Source organism: Struthio camelus, chromosome 1, assembly GCF_040807025.1.
Source record: "Struthio camelus isolate bStrCam1 chromosome 1, bStrCam1.hap1, whole genome shotgun sequence".
NCBI classification, from domain to species: Eukaryota; Metazoa; Chordata; class Aves; order Struthioniformes; family Struthionidae; genus Struthio; species Struthio camelus.
This window is the reverse complement of record NC_090942.1, coordinates 25,643,194-25,658,237: the sequence shown is the minus strand read 5'-3', so window position 1 is coordinate 25,658,237 and position 15,044 is coordinate 25,643,194.

Here is a 15,044-nt window from a genome sequence, read left to right as displayed (position 1 = left end):
TCCAGACAGGTTTTGAATATCTCCAGGGAAGGAGACTCCACCACCTCTCTGGGCAACCTGTGCCAGTGCTCTCTCACCCTCACAGGAAAGCAGCTTTTCCTCATGTTCACATGGAACTTCCTGTGCTTCAGTTTCTGCCCATTGCCTCCCAGCCTATCACTGGGCACCACTGGAAAGAATCTGGCCCCATTCTCTTGACACCCTCCCTTCACATACTTGTACACATTGATGAGATCACCCCCCTCAGTCTTCTCTTCTCCAGGCTGAACAGGCCCAGCTCTCCAGCATTTCTTCATAGGAGAGATGCGCCAGTCCTTTAATCGTCTTAGTAGCCTTTCCCTGGACTTGCTCCGGGAGTTCCATGTCTCTCTTGTACTGGGGAGCCCAGAACTGGACACAGTACTCCAGGGGAGGCCTCACCAGGGCTGAGTAGAGGGGCAGGATCACCTCCCTCCACCTGCTGGCAACACTCTGCCTAATGCACCCCAGGATCCCATTGGCCTTCTTGGCCACAAGGGCACACTGCTGGCTCATGCTTAACTTGCTGTCCACCAGCACTCCCAGGTCCCTCTCGGCAGAGCTGCTTTCCAGCGGGTCAGCTTCCAGCTTGTACTAGTGCATGGGGTTTTTCCTCCCCAGGTGCAGGACCCTGCACTGGCCTTTGTTGAACTTCAGGAGGTTCCTCCCCACCCATCTCTCCAGCCAGTCAAGGCCCTTCTGAATGGCAGCACAGCCCTCTTGTGTATCAGCCACTCCTCCCGATTTAATATTATCAGCAAACTCTCTGAGGAGCCACTCTATCCCTTCATTCTGTCAGAGTATATTGCACCCTAGTCCATCAGCATGTATCTTGAGTTTGGCTCATTGTTAAGGGTGGTGTAGATGCTCTGAAAGAGGGCTATGAGCTGGTAAGATTTTGGTTTTGTGAGCAGTAAAATTCCTGTTTATACAGATGAGGTTGTCAAAATACAAATAGTCTGTAAATGTATCATGGAATGCAAACTGGTCCACCTTGGCTGGCTCAGGGGAAGAAACCATACCTCTCAGTTATCCTAAAGAGATTAGCTTGGGAGGGAGCCTAAGGCTCCAAAACCTGGTTGTACACAAAACATTTTTAAACATAGGTCTCAGTTTCACCTACTTAATTGTTTCCCAGAACTCTTCTGTGTTTTGCAGATAGGAATCTGAACACAGAGAAATTAAGTATTAAATCCACAGCTTGTTCTATCTTGCGCTGCCATTCCAAGGCCTCAGCAGGGAGCTCGGACCTGTGCTACAAGGAGATGCCTGGAAAGAGGTATTCACAGCAGCAGAGCGGGAGCCATCCTGGCCCCTCAGCAGAGCATGCCAGGAGAAGGCATTGACTGTGCCTGCACCTAACTCAGCACAGAAAGGAGCTATTTTTACCCACAATTGTGAAGTGTGTTTGCAGTCAGCTGTGAAGTTCCTCGAGGAGCCAGGCTCCTATGCCAGGTCTGCCTTTCTCATGGAAATGATACACAGCTCCCTTCCTTGTCCCACATACTCCTCTTTAGCCACTAGACAAATGCTTGGGGCACCTCACTAGGAAGTTAAGCGCCTTCAAGGTTGCATTCTCATGCAAAACATTGACTTAAAAGCTTGTATCTGTAGCAGGAGCATTAGACAATTGGACTTCCTCAGGTGAGCCTCTTTTAGCTTTTGCATGCAAAGATACTTTGCATAAAGTACAAAACATTTTGTATAAAATGTTACTTATAACTAGAGGGTTATATCTGAGAGTCCTACGTCACCACTGAATGCTGTAAGTGCTATGATGGTGAGGAAAAATTTGTACACAAGTCCCTCAATGTACTTTGTGTGGACTATGATTCATGATATGGTCTAGGGATGCCCACCGGATTGGCTCCTGTGGATGAGAAAGGTAGGCTGATACCTAATCTGAGAACATTGCTTAGGTGTAAGTAGGAATGAAGCTCTCGTGGGCTCAGTAGGAGCAAGATCTAGACATAGAACTGGATTTAAAAAAAATCAAAAAAACAGTGGCTAAAACCTTTTTTTTAACACAAAAGCTTTTCACTTTCGAAACAATTTCTGTTTGAAATAAATTTTTATTCTGAGATTGCTTCATGTGTATATAAAATAAACTTTATTTTTAGCTTAAAATCTATATAAGCCACTTCAATCTGGAGTCAAAGTATTCTGTGTGTAGCCCCAAATTATTGTTGTTGTGGAGTCAAAGTATTCTGTGTGTAGCCCCAAATTATTGTTGTTGTTTTTACTATTATTATTTTATTATTATTATTACTATTATTTTACAATTTGATCTACTGATCTTTTCAGGATGTTATCCTAGGGAAATGAAGTTCCAGGCTGAGCCAAAAGAATCAGTGAACCAATAATTCATCCTCCTCTGTTCACACAGAAATACCTGGGTGGCTCTGGCTGTATCCAGCAGCAGAACTTCAAGTGCAAGCAGAAGGATCAAAGCAATTAAGGACTTGAACTAGATACTCTGCCAAAGTGCTTATGGGAGACTTATATTCTGCTACAGATTTCCTGTATCTCTAAATGCAATTTGAGAATTTTGTTGACACCTAACTTTAATCCAAGTGTATAAGTTTCTTACTGTATCTAAAACAGACCAGATGAACAGCACTGTGAAAGTCCCTATTGTGGTCCATAGAGAAAAAGGCAGCCTCGGTAACCAGCAAAGACATCAATACCGTGGAGGTGTAAAGCTCTGGCTTTGCAGATGAATGCCATTTAGGGAGCCCCACCTTGAATCGCCTGTGCTGCATTGTGTTCCAGTTAGGGAAGGCAGAATTGCTTTAAAAGAATAAAACAAATACGGAATTCAGGTTTTATGAAACATGCTAATATGTAATTGGGGCTATTTTCTATAATAACTACCTCCTGTTTTGGGTGGACTGCGATTCTGTCTGTCTGACAATCACTAATTACAAAGTCTAATTCTTACCCAGCCGGAGCACCTTTTATTTAGCACTGTGGGGGAAGTGCTGGCTTCCATTACGGCAACAATAAACCACACGAGCACCTACAGAGAGGTGGACTTGATAGATTTTATTCTTAAGATATCAAGGATAAATCTTGAATCCACTGAAATCAATGAAAAACTTCCTCTAACTTCAGCAGGGCTAGGATTTCTCTCCAGGTTTCAAATGAACAGGGAAATTGGCATCCTAAAGAGATTTTTGCAGACTACGTATCTCCTTGTCAAACTCTGCTTCCCGTTTAGTTCTGATTTTATACTGCAGAGATCAAGAAGTTCCAAGAAGCTTTCAGGCTTTCAGTCAGAACGAGGCTATTGAAAAACATGACCTTTTATTCAAAAGCCACTACCTGCAGTGGCTGTTGACTGCCACTGTGAATACTGACCTCACAGCAGAACACTAGACAGTGCCGAACATTACTGAGTGTTGTATTCTCTACAGTCATGTAGAGAATATATTTAAATACCTATTGCCCAGCAGGGGATATTGCCATCTATCAAGGCTTACGGACACCCCTAAAGAAAGACTTTCTACTTTTTAGTAATGCCTTAGAGTCACTGTATATCTAGTCACATTTGTACATACTAAAATTCACAGTAGTAACATGTATGTACATGTTTACCTTAAAATTTCTTACTTTTGCATTCATATGCATACTCAGACTACTACATCAATCTGAAATGCAATTTTAAGGCATTATCTTAATTCCTAAGATCACACACACAAACACAAACACACACACACACACACACACACACGCACGCATAAATATATATATATAGAATTGCTGTGGAAATAAATCTAAACACAGATAATTACAGCCTGTAGTGAATAGACTCATGTTAGAAGACAAGTGCTAGGTCTACTGCAAGCAACCACAGCAACTCAAATAAAATAATTTGAAATATACATGTATAAGAATCTTCATCAAGGCTATTAATTAGATTTACCCATGCTCACATTAGCAGGCTTTTCAAGTCAGTAACAATCTTCTGCTAAGTATGGATCCACAGTGTGAATAAAATCAAAATGTGAGCCCTCCTTTGAAAGAATCAGGGTTTAGTGCTTAAAGAGTCCATTAAAGCAATTATGCCATAGCGGCATTAAAAGTGCAACCTTGCTTCTGAAGCTCCTTCAGCAAATAATGATTGTCCCTGCCTTATCTCCTCCAGTAGCAGCTGGTCTCAATCAGAAAGTGCTGACCTTCTACAGAAGAAACATTACAACAAAAAAAAAAAACAGCTTTTTGCATTTGCTTAGCACTTTCTGTATCTGCACCACTAATGTCTTTATTAATCTGGCAGTATGAGAACGCGCATTATTCCCTCTTTAAAGCTTGGAAAACTGAGACAAAAATGGTTTGGCCCAAGATTCACATTCAGATCAGTGTCAAAACAGAAGATCAGGGCTTCTTGACTAATGATTTTTTTTTTTTTTGAAAATGTTCTGGAGCATTTGTGGGCGTTCAAAATCAAAGATGATTTTAAAAAGATTTCAATAAAACTATGAGAACAGAAAGAAGCATATAACATAAATACTGACAGGTCCTGGACTGGTGGTGGTGTTTCTGTTGCTGTGTAGTAAAACAGAACTGACCTGACTAAAAAAAATAGCTATTTTTTTAATGAGCTAATAGCTCATTAACTCATGAGCTAACAGCTCATGAGCTAACAGTTAACAGCTATTTTTTACTTTTCATTCTTTAGTACAACCCAGCAGGCAGCTGCCCAGACAACTAATGGTGTGCAAAGGCATGGGAACAAAGCAGGAGAGGGCTGGGGAGGAGGAAAGGAAGTCTGCTCAAGCCACTACTGCTGCTGAAAAAAATACATGTTAGACTACAGCCTGTATATGCTAGGGTTAAGCTTCACCAAAGTACCTGTTGAAGCAAGTCCTGAAGAACAGCATGTAACCAACATTTTACCCCATCATTTCTCCCTAAACGTGGCCCCAAACGAGCTTTTGCATGTAATCAGGGTGACAGCACCCTCAGGGGCCAGTATCTTTCCAAATATCAGAGCATCTGCAGTCAATGGGATTTCTGAATGTCATGACTGGCAATTCTGGAATACCCTTGGAAAAGATTGGTTGAAACATTTCTGTGAAGAAATAGCTACTTTGGTCCAATTAGTGGGTATACTGAAGCACAGAATTTACAGCTTAAATCTAGTTTTCAGTCTTATTCAGCTGTAAACTGGACTATGGACAACTGGAATGGAAATTCCCACGTCACCAGAAAAATATAGTAAAAAATTTGGTGATGACCTAATGAATCATTTGTGTCCCTAAACAAACAAGCACACCAATGAGTGAAGATTAGTTATATGATAAATTATCATCCTTCCATTGTTTCGAATATCTTTAAGAATAAGAGCCAAAGAAGCCAAAGTGAGCCAAAGAAACTCACTGTTTTGATTATACGTGTGAATAAGACCATTCCAACTGTCAACCTTTGTGTAGGTAAACTAGTATTGACCTCAAATCTATACAGATAAAACATTCAAAACCCTTTAGACAATATATTCCATAAAAATAAATGGATCTCACTGATTATGGTATATCATGGCAGCTCAACAAAATGTGAGGTTGTATCATATATAAAGGTTAAAAATGTGGTCCAGTTTTTTATGCATTTAACCAAGCTGTTATCTGTTGTCAGAAAACAGAGATCTGGATCCAGTTGCCACCAGATTTTCCTGTAGTTTGATCAAAATTCTTCTTTGAGACCCAAAGCAGTTAAAATTGAACCCACCGAGACTACTTGTTATCTGTAGTTGAGATTACTTTCATCTCTTCAAGCAAAGCCTGCTGCCTTGACACTTCCCCTCAGGTCTGGAGTTGCACCTTCCCTGGAAAATGATGAGCCCAGCTGCACTCCGGCCTGTATAAGAAAATTTCTTTTTAACAGCTAATTTTTATTTAAAGTGGTTGTTTATGGTTGTTTGTTTAAAGTGTCCCCAAAACTGAATCTCTAAATAGATTATGTAGTTTATTCACACAAAGGAGCATAGCAAGCAGAAATGGGTCACAAATAGTCACAACTAATTAAACTTTTTTTTTTTTTTTGAGTTTTACTAAGCTCTGGGTAGTCAGTCACTTGCATGTATAGCTGGGAAATGCAACCTCTGACGCTGCATTCTGGTCAAAATGTCACCTCCCACATCTGCAGCCTGACACTGCAGAAAGAGGTAAACGTCAAGTTATGTCCTTTTGGTCCTCAGTTCTGGCACTGTGAAGGAGGGGTGTGAAAATAAACTTGTTAGGCAGAATCACAGAACCACAGAATCACAGAATCGTTTAGGTTGGAAGGGACCTCTGGAGATCATCTAGTCCAACCTCCCTGCTCAAGCAGGGTCACCTAGAGCATATTGCCCAGGATCACATCCAGACAGGTTTTGAATATCTCCAGCGAAGGAGATTCCACCACCTCTCTGGGCAACCTGTTCCAGTGCTCTCTCACCCTCACAGTGAAGAAGTTTTTTCTCAGGTTCAGATGGAACTTCCTGTGCTTCAGTTTCTGCCCGTTGCCTCTTGTCCTGTAGCTGGGCACCACGGAGAAGAGACTGGCCTCATCCTCTTGACACTCCCCCTTCACATACTTGTACACATTGATGAGATCCCCTCTCAATCTTTTCTTCTCCACGCTGAACAGGCCCAGCTCTTGCAGCATTTCTTCATAGGAGAGATGCGCCAGTCCTTTAATCGTCTTAGTAGCCTTTCCCTGGACTTGCTCCGGGAGTTCCATGTCTCTCTTGTACTGGGGAGCCCAGAACTGGACACAGTACTCCAGGGGAGGCCTCACCAGGGCTGAGTAGAGGGGCAGGATCACCTCCCTCCACCTGCTGGCAACACTCTGCCTAATGCACCCCAGGATCCCATTGGCCTTCTTGGCCACAAGGGCACACTGCTGGCTCATGCTTAACTTGCTGTCCACCAGCACTCCCAGGTCCCTCTCGGCAGAGCTGCTTTCCAGCGGGTCAGCCCCCAGCCTGTACTGGTGCATAGGGTTATTCCTTCCCAGGAGCAGGGCCTTGCACTTGCCTTTGTTGAACTTCAGGAGGTTCCTCTCCGCCCACCTCTCCAGCCTGTCCAGGTCCCTCGGAATGGCAGCACAGCCTTCTGGTGTGTCAGCCTCTCCCCCCAGTTTAGTATCATCAGCAAACTTGCTGAGGGTGCACTCTGTCCCTTCCTCCAGGTCACTGATGAATACATAAAACAAGACTGGACCCAGGACTGACCCCTGGGGGACACCACTAGCCACAGGCCCCCAACTTGACTCTGCGCCATTCACCACAACCCTCTGAGCTCGGCCATCCAGCCAGTTCTCAATCCACCTCACCGTCCACTCGTCTAGCCCACACTTCCTGAGCTGACCTAGGAGGATGTGATGGGAGAGAGTGTCAAAAGCCTTGCTGAAGTCCAGGTAGACAACATCCACTGCTCTGCCCTCATCTACCCAGCCAGTCATTTCGTCATAGAAGGCTATCAGGTTGGTCAAGCATGATTTCCCTTTGGTGAATCCATGCTGACTACTCCTGATCACCTTCTTGTCCTCCACATGTTAGAGATGGCCCCCAGGAGGAGCTGTTCCATCACCTTTCCAGGGGCGGAGGTGAGGCTGACAGGCCTGTAGTTCCCTGGCTCCTCCTTCTTGCCCTTTTGGAAGACTGGCGTGACATTGGCTTTCTTCCAGTCCTCAGGCACCTCTCCTGATCTCCAGGACCTTTCCAAGATGATGGAGAGTGGCCTAGCGATAACATCCGCCAGCTCCCTCAGCACTCGTGGGTGCATCCCATCGGGGCCCATGGATTTATGCATGTCAAGTTTGGACAAAAGATCTCTAACCTGATCCTCCACCAAGGGAGAGTCTTCCTTTCTCCAGCCTTCCTCTCTTGTCTCCAAGGTCTGGAATTCCTCAGGACCGGCCTTGCAGCGAAGACAGAAGCAAAGAAGGCATTCAATAACTCTGCCTTCTCTGTATCCTTCGTCACCAGGGCACCTAGGGACATCTTCCCTAGTCTTTCTTTTTCTATTGATGTATGTGAAGAAGGCCTTCCTGTTGTCCTTGACATCCCTTGCCAGATTTAATTCCAACTGGGCCTTAGCCTTCCTTGTTGTAGCCCTGCACGCTCTGACAACGTCCCTGTATTCCTCCCAAGTGGCCTGTCCCCTTTCCCACATTCTGCACACTTCCTTCTTCTGCTGGAGTTTTGCCAGGAGTTCCTTGCTCATCCATGCAGGTCTCCTGCCCGCTTTGCTCGACTTCTTCCTCAGAGGGATGCACTGATCTTGAGCCTGGAGGAAGTGATGCTTGAATATTAACCAGCTTTCTTGGACCCCTCTTCCTTCCAGGGCCCTACCCCATGAGATTCCCCCAAGTAGGTCCTTGAAGAGGCCAAAGTTAGCTCTCCTGAAGTCCAGGGTTGCAATCCTACTTATTGCCCTGCTCCCTCCTCGTAGGATCCTGAACTCCACCATCTCACGGTCACTGCAGCCAAGGCTGCCCCCAACCTTCACATCTCCAACTAGACCTTCTTTGTTCGTTAGTACAAGGTGTAGCATTGCACCTCTCCTCGTTGGCGTCTCCACCACCTGAGTCAAGAAATTATCATCAATGCTTTGCAGGAACCTCTTTGACCGAATTAGGTATTAGGTATGTTAATTAGAATTAGGTATGTTAATTGCCATTTCATAATTAATACTTCTATTATTAGTGCTTCTTTAAAGAGTAACAGATTTGTCTTGCTGATTATTTCTCTCTGCTATCTATCTTTGCTTCTTCCGAAATTCCTAAGAGGAACTCTGAATAGTCTAGCAGAATCAAACTACTAACTGGAAAGATAGTCCTGAAATAATGAAGTATCATCCTCATTCCCACTTCTCCCTCCTGTTTATGAAAGGAACCAAATGAAGAAGGAGACTTCAGAGAATTTTAATCCCCCTATCACGGGCAGAACATGGTCAAAGTACCTTCACTAGAGCCACCTTCATGGTAGGAATGTGGAGGGCAAAACTCTGCCCTAACAATACAGCATTGCACTCTCTCATTTGCTAGAAGCACTGAAAGATAAGTGGTCAACATACACACTAAAATTTTGCTCAAATGTAAATGCTTTCAACTTTTAAAATGTTAAAAGTTTAGCTAAAAGTATTTTTTGTAACAGCATTGTTTTTCTCTTGTTTCACCAAATCCCTGTAGCAATACTCAGTGAGATCTTTCTTTCTCTTCCATATGCTTTATTTGTCAGCATCAATCAATAGCATTGCCCACAGTGTCTGTCTAAGGTAAATGTAAAAACTATAAAGGATTTGTCAAAGCCCTAGTTTAACAGAACCAGGTCTGCTTTCTTTTGAAAGGGTTTTTCTTAGTCTCATCCATGCGATGACAGCAAAAAGGTGGAAAGAATAAGCTAGGCAGTGAAAATGAATAAATCCTAAATTGCTCAAATTCAAATTTAGTGAACTCTCTTTACCTATGACCACATGACACATCCTACCTGGTTTATCTTCTTGTACAACTCAGTGATGGCTTCCAGTCTTAAACTGTAGTATCTCAGTATGGCAAAAGGCTACTTTTTGTTTTCTGGCCAGGGGATATCCTTAACAGCCTTCTCTTTACTAATTCCACTTTACTATGGCCATTTCCCATCCAATGATGTCCCTCAGAAGCCATCTCTATTATGTTTTACTCTTCTCTACTGTTTCCAAATCTTGAAAGTGTAGAGTATTTTTCAGCAGGAGACATATACTTCTTCTATGAATGGATGAGAATATATGCATGGATGACATGCACATTTCTACATCCCTTCTGAGAATGAGTCAGAGGAGCCAGCTAGAACTTCCATGGAGCCACAAGATGAAACCAGGAATTTAGAAAGACCTATAGTAGAGTGGAATACTTTTTGAAGTCTACTTGAAAGTCTAACTTTGTAGCTTTGTAAGAGTAGATGTAGAAAGATTGACACAATTTGCCCAGTTGCAGTCTGTCATTATCTCATCTGTTTTACCTATGGCAACTTTGGTAGCCCTGCATTTTCTGCAGATATACAGAATGTTGCATCCCCATCCTCAGCACCACTGCCATCTCAAAAAGCATCAAAGACACCTCACATTTAATTACGCTGTGCAACAAAATGTACTGAGTCTACAATTACTTGGAAAAGCAGCTGGCTCCCCTCCACTGAGTGCTGGGAATCAACCAATTTGCTTGCCCTGTTTCTGTTGGCATGTCTGTAAAAATAAAGCTTTACCTACACAGGTGGACATCAAAATTGTCTACATCCAGCATGTCCTAAATTGCCTTCTCTAGAGTCAGTATTTCTGTTTAAAAAAAAAAAAAAGGTTAGTGGATGGAGATTTGAGTCATATGTACATAGTGAACTAGGTAACAGGCGATTTTCAGTAAGCTGAGTGTTTCTCTGCCCTCGTTCAAGAATTACATTTTCAGAGTAGCAGCGTGAACACTGACAAAGTGTTTGCTTGGTATTTGTGTCATCAGATCAACAAGGATATCCTCTTTCCCCATCCTGCCCTTGCCACACATTATTAGTGCCAACTACTATTATTAATACCACTATAGTGTATTTGGCAAAGTATGCTTTCATTTACCTTCTGTTCCTTGGTCTTTCAGTTCTCATTTGTTATAGTCTGTGCCAGCCATTAAGCTTCTTTCATTTCAGTTCCAGTCATTGGAATAGCAGATTTTCTGCCTCAATCAAGATTTTTTTTTTTTTGCTAGATTGGGGTTTTATTTAGAGAAAATCATCGGAGATGCGGCCAACTAATACCTTGCACCAGTGTACTACTACAGTTGCCTTTCATTTCTTCTTCCTCTGGTACCACTAGCATCTCCCCTGTCTATTACTTCTCACCAACAAACTTTGGTCTTTGTCCAAGTCCAGTTTGATGCCCTGTTTCCTAATCTCAATACAACACAATGATCACTTGAACCTTGTTTAGATTTTTTGAGTCTACCCTTAGCATGTCTGCATGAACTATGTTTTATAATTCGTTTCTTCCGTAGTCCTTTTCCTCTGCCCAGAACGACCGCCGACTATCTTTGTTGGTTTGGTCAGTACTTCCTTTTTACTGAAACTCTGTTGTCTCAAGCTCGGTGTTCCCACCCTGTGATAGCTGAAATGTAAGTTCCATTTTAGATCACACGCACACACACACACACACACACGCACGCGCACGCGCACGCGCACGCACGCGCATGCGCGCACACACACACACACGCATGCACACACATGCGTAGAGTCCCTTTCAAGCATACTGCTTAGGGAGCAGGCTTAGCTTTCCAATTAATAACTCCCTCCTTTTTCCCTAAAGGCTCTTAACATTTTCACTGGAGAGATCTTATCCCTGCCATTGTTTTGTCCTGCCCGCTCTGCCTAACAAAAACAGTCTGTTTTTATTTATTAGAGCCATATTTTCAAGCTGAAGTAGATATCATCATAAATAAATAAATAAATCTTGCTAATTTCTTCTTTATTCACAGAGTGAACTTTCCACACCCAACTTGGTTAGCTAATGAAGCCTGGACTGAAATCTTTTTCTCCCTTATTCTTTTCCAAAATATGAAGTGTTCTGAAATGATTGTTAATATAAACTGTACTGAATAGTCTTGTAAATGGGATAATGCCTGCTCTGCCTTCCCATCCATGTAGCTGTGGAGATTCCTTTCACTCCTCTGCCTAGAAAAGTGGAGTGCAGATGAAAAACAGTTCTCCACAGAGGAAATATAAGGATCATGAACAGGAGACCTAGACTAGAGGCCTAAGGTTGTGTAGATTTTCCCAACTTTTCATCCTCCTATTTTATGACCTGGTTCCTTTTCCTTGCAGCCACTTCGCCTGCCTAATAGTCTGCACAAGTGCTTTGCACGTGAAACGCTTCTCTTGTGATACCTTATAAAAATACTTTTGTGACCCATAACTACCTCGTGAAAGATTATATTATTAACTAAGACATATTAACTCTCTTGTATCTTTCTATGAGATTTGCAATATTTAGCAAAAATGCTATAGGAAAAGTTATAAATACAGCAGTATATAGGGATATGTGAGTATATCTATATGCACATACACACACTCATGCACACTCACTGTTGATGCATGTTCTTGGTGAATGCATTTAAAGTACATCCAGCACAAACATTTGGAGAATAAAAAAATTACTGAAAACTACCATGCCTCATAAATTGTTCAGTAACAGTGACAGGATTAAAAGCTTCATATTGTGTTTATGAAATCAAATCTTTATGTCTCTGCTATATGCATCATATATCATAAAATAATGAGTACTTCCATAGCAACAAAAGTCTACCACTAAACCATTACCTTGATTTCAATTATTGAACAGAAGAAATACACAAAACAGAAATATCAGCCTTAAACTTCAGATAATAGAAATGACTTAAATAAGCTGGTTCAAATTATTTTTTTAATTAGAAAATGTAAATACTCATCATTTTTCATTGAAAAGAAGGACATTAGAATGAATCAAATAATGCTGCCCTTGGATTCACAATTTAAATATCATTGCAGCAATTATAAAGTCTTCCAATCACCTCAGCAATTTGTTTAATGAGGTAGAATTGCTTCAATATTCATGTAGAACTCAAATTACTAATGGCTCTACCAATATCCAGCCAAATACAAGAAAGGATCAAGCTATGAGGCAGGCCAAGATGGAGAACAGCAGCATGTATTAACTACAGTAAATATTTTTACTAATAAAATAGATCCAAACAATCAATCAAATAAGGGCACACACCGCAACTCAATTTGCTACTGGCCAATAACAAACCAAGAGAAGTTCTAATTTTATTTAAAGTAATTATAGAAACATTTTTCTCTCTCAAATATTACAAACCTCATCACATTTCCAAAGAAATAAACAACAAACTCCCCATCCCTTTCAATAAAAGCAGAGTGTTTCTTCTGATATAAGGTTCAATAGTTTGCATACTAGTTTCTATATGCAAAAAAAAAATTATGTGCTTTCCTCATAACATTGTCTGTAGAGACTTTAAGAGGTAAGTCACTGAAATCAAAGATATGTAATAGCTACATACATATATGCGCAGCTAAATATGTTACATGTGGGATTCTGGTAGCATTTGGCCATCTCCTGTTTGCCGCTTTAGATAAAACATCCATATATATGTTACAGTTAGTCTCTTCTCTGGGTGCAATGCTTGAAAATTCTTAAAGTAAATTAATATCTCAAGTACAGTCATACTACTCTCTCAAGATCCAAGCAGGCCAATTCTCAGTTATACTTATATCCTTTTAACTACTTTCCAATGTAGTGGGCTTCTAAAACCCTTCAAGAATATATAAACAGCCCCTCTGAGAATAACCTCTGTGTAAGGAATTTCTTTTCCTAGTACAGAATTGGGACAGGGCTCCAAAGCATCCCGCTTCCCAGAGCTTTGGCACAGAAGACAAAACAGGATGTGGTAGATGGCACAGGAGCAAGCATGAGAATATTCAAAGCTCAGGGATCTAGAGCCATTCTGGGTTTTCTAGCCCTTGCCAGGGGTGGTATATAAATTTACAGCATCCTTAAATATATATGAAAAATTATACACTTTAGAGTGACTAAAGCATCAGTGATACTTTATTCACAAATTTGACCCTTTTATTGCGTCCCTGAGGGGATGAAAACATGACAGCTAAGCACTGGAGTTTTTTGTAGCCTCCTAATTATTTCCAGGAGCAGAGTATAATGTAGTATTTTGGTCTAAATACGACTGAACATAAGAATGCTTCAGCAGAGTGCTTTGCCAAAGATGGCAAACCATGGAGAGAATTTTTTGTATACATACACATACATATACACAGGGAGATCATCTTATGAATTGAATTAAAATAATATAAATTTACTGATTTTACTTTCCTTGGGAAAAAAATGCTGTAGTTGTTACAAATGTGTTATATGTGGTAAATAAAAGCAGTTATATGTGATAAAAGTAGTTTGGATGAGGATTGCACGAGTAACATACTTTGGTGCAATAACAGTTCAGAAATTTTTAAAAATTCACTAAATTAGAAGTGATCAAAAGGAAAGGTTTTTTAAAATTTTTCAGTTAACCAAAGAGTTCAACGATTTGGATCATTCAGTTCAATCTGAAGGATTTGTTCACCTAAAATGAAACTTTTTTATTTTGAACTGTTATTAACATTTCAATATAAACTGAATTCAGTTTAAAAGTAAATGTTCATAAAACAATAATTAATACCAAAACATTTATTGTTAAAGCATTTGGGCTGTCCATGGAAAAACTCTGTAAAAATAATACAAAGTCATGAAATATTCAGACCTTATTTGTATCAAAAAGAAACTTCAAGAGGGGAGGAGAAATGTCATTTTTAATTGGCCCTGGTCTAGTCCTTGTGTTTATGAGGGACTTCCTCTGTAACCTGTGACTGCTCTTTCTGCCAAGGTGAAGCTTATGCTATGCAGTTCCTCCTCAACATAAAGCTAAGGGATTGATTCACAGCAAGTGAGCAAACAGCTGAGGCAGTGTGAAGCATTGCCAATCCCTAGTTACATTGTGCTCTGCCAATCCCAGAATGATAGTAAGGGAACTCCAGAAAAGAGGCGAAACACGAATGGGGCCAAGGATTTCTTGGACCCCTGAGAGGAGACTTGCCAGAGCTGGTTTCCCTTCTGTATCAGGTGATTCTGCACCCAAAAAAAAAAAAAAAATTTTGCAGTGAGAAACTGAAAAATGCAAATAATGGAATTTTTAATCCCTGCAGACTGAAACAAATTTGACACATTTGTCTAACTCTGGTCTGGCTCTGCAGAGGAACTCCCTCAAAGAGATGCCTGTGGACCGTGGTCTAGCAATAGGCAATATTACTGCAGGGAGCTCACTGCCAGGCTGACACTCGGGAAATCACAAAAACAGAAAGACATATTCTTTATGTACTGACAGCCACAAATATGTTTTGTCAAAAAAAAAAAAAAAAGAGAAGATATTGCCTTATTTAAGAGGGAAGCATATCAGTTCCTAAAACACATGAACAGGTGAGATTT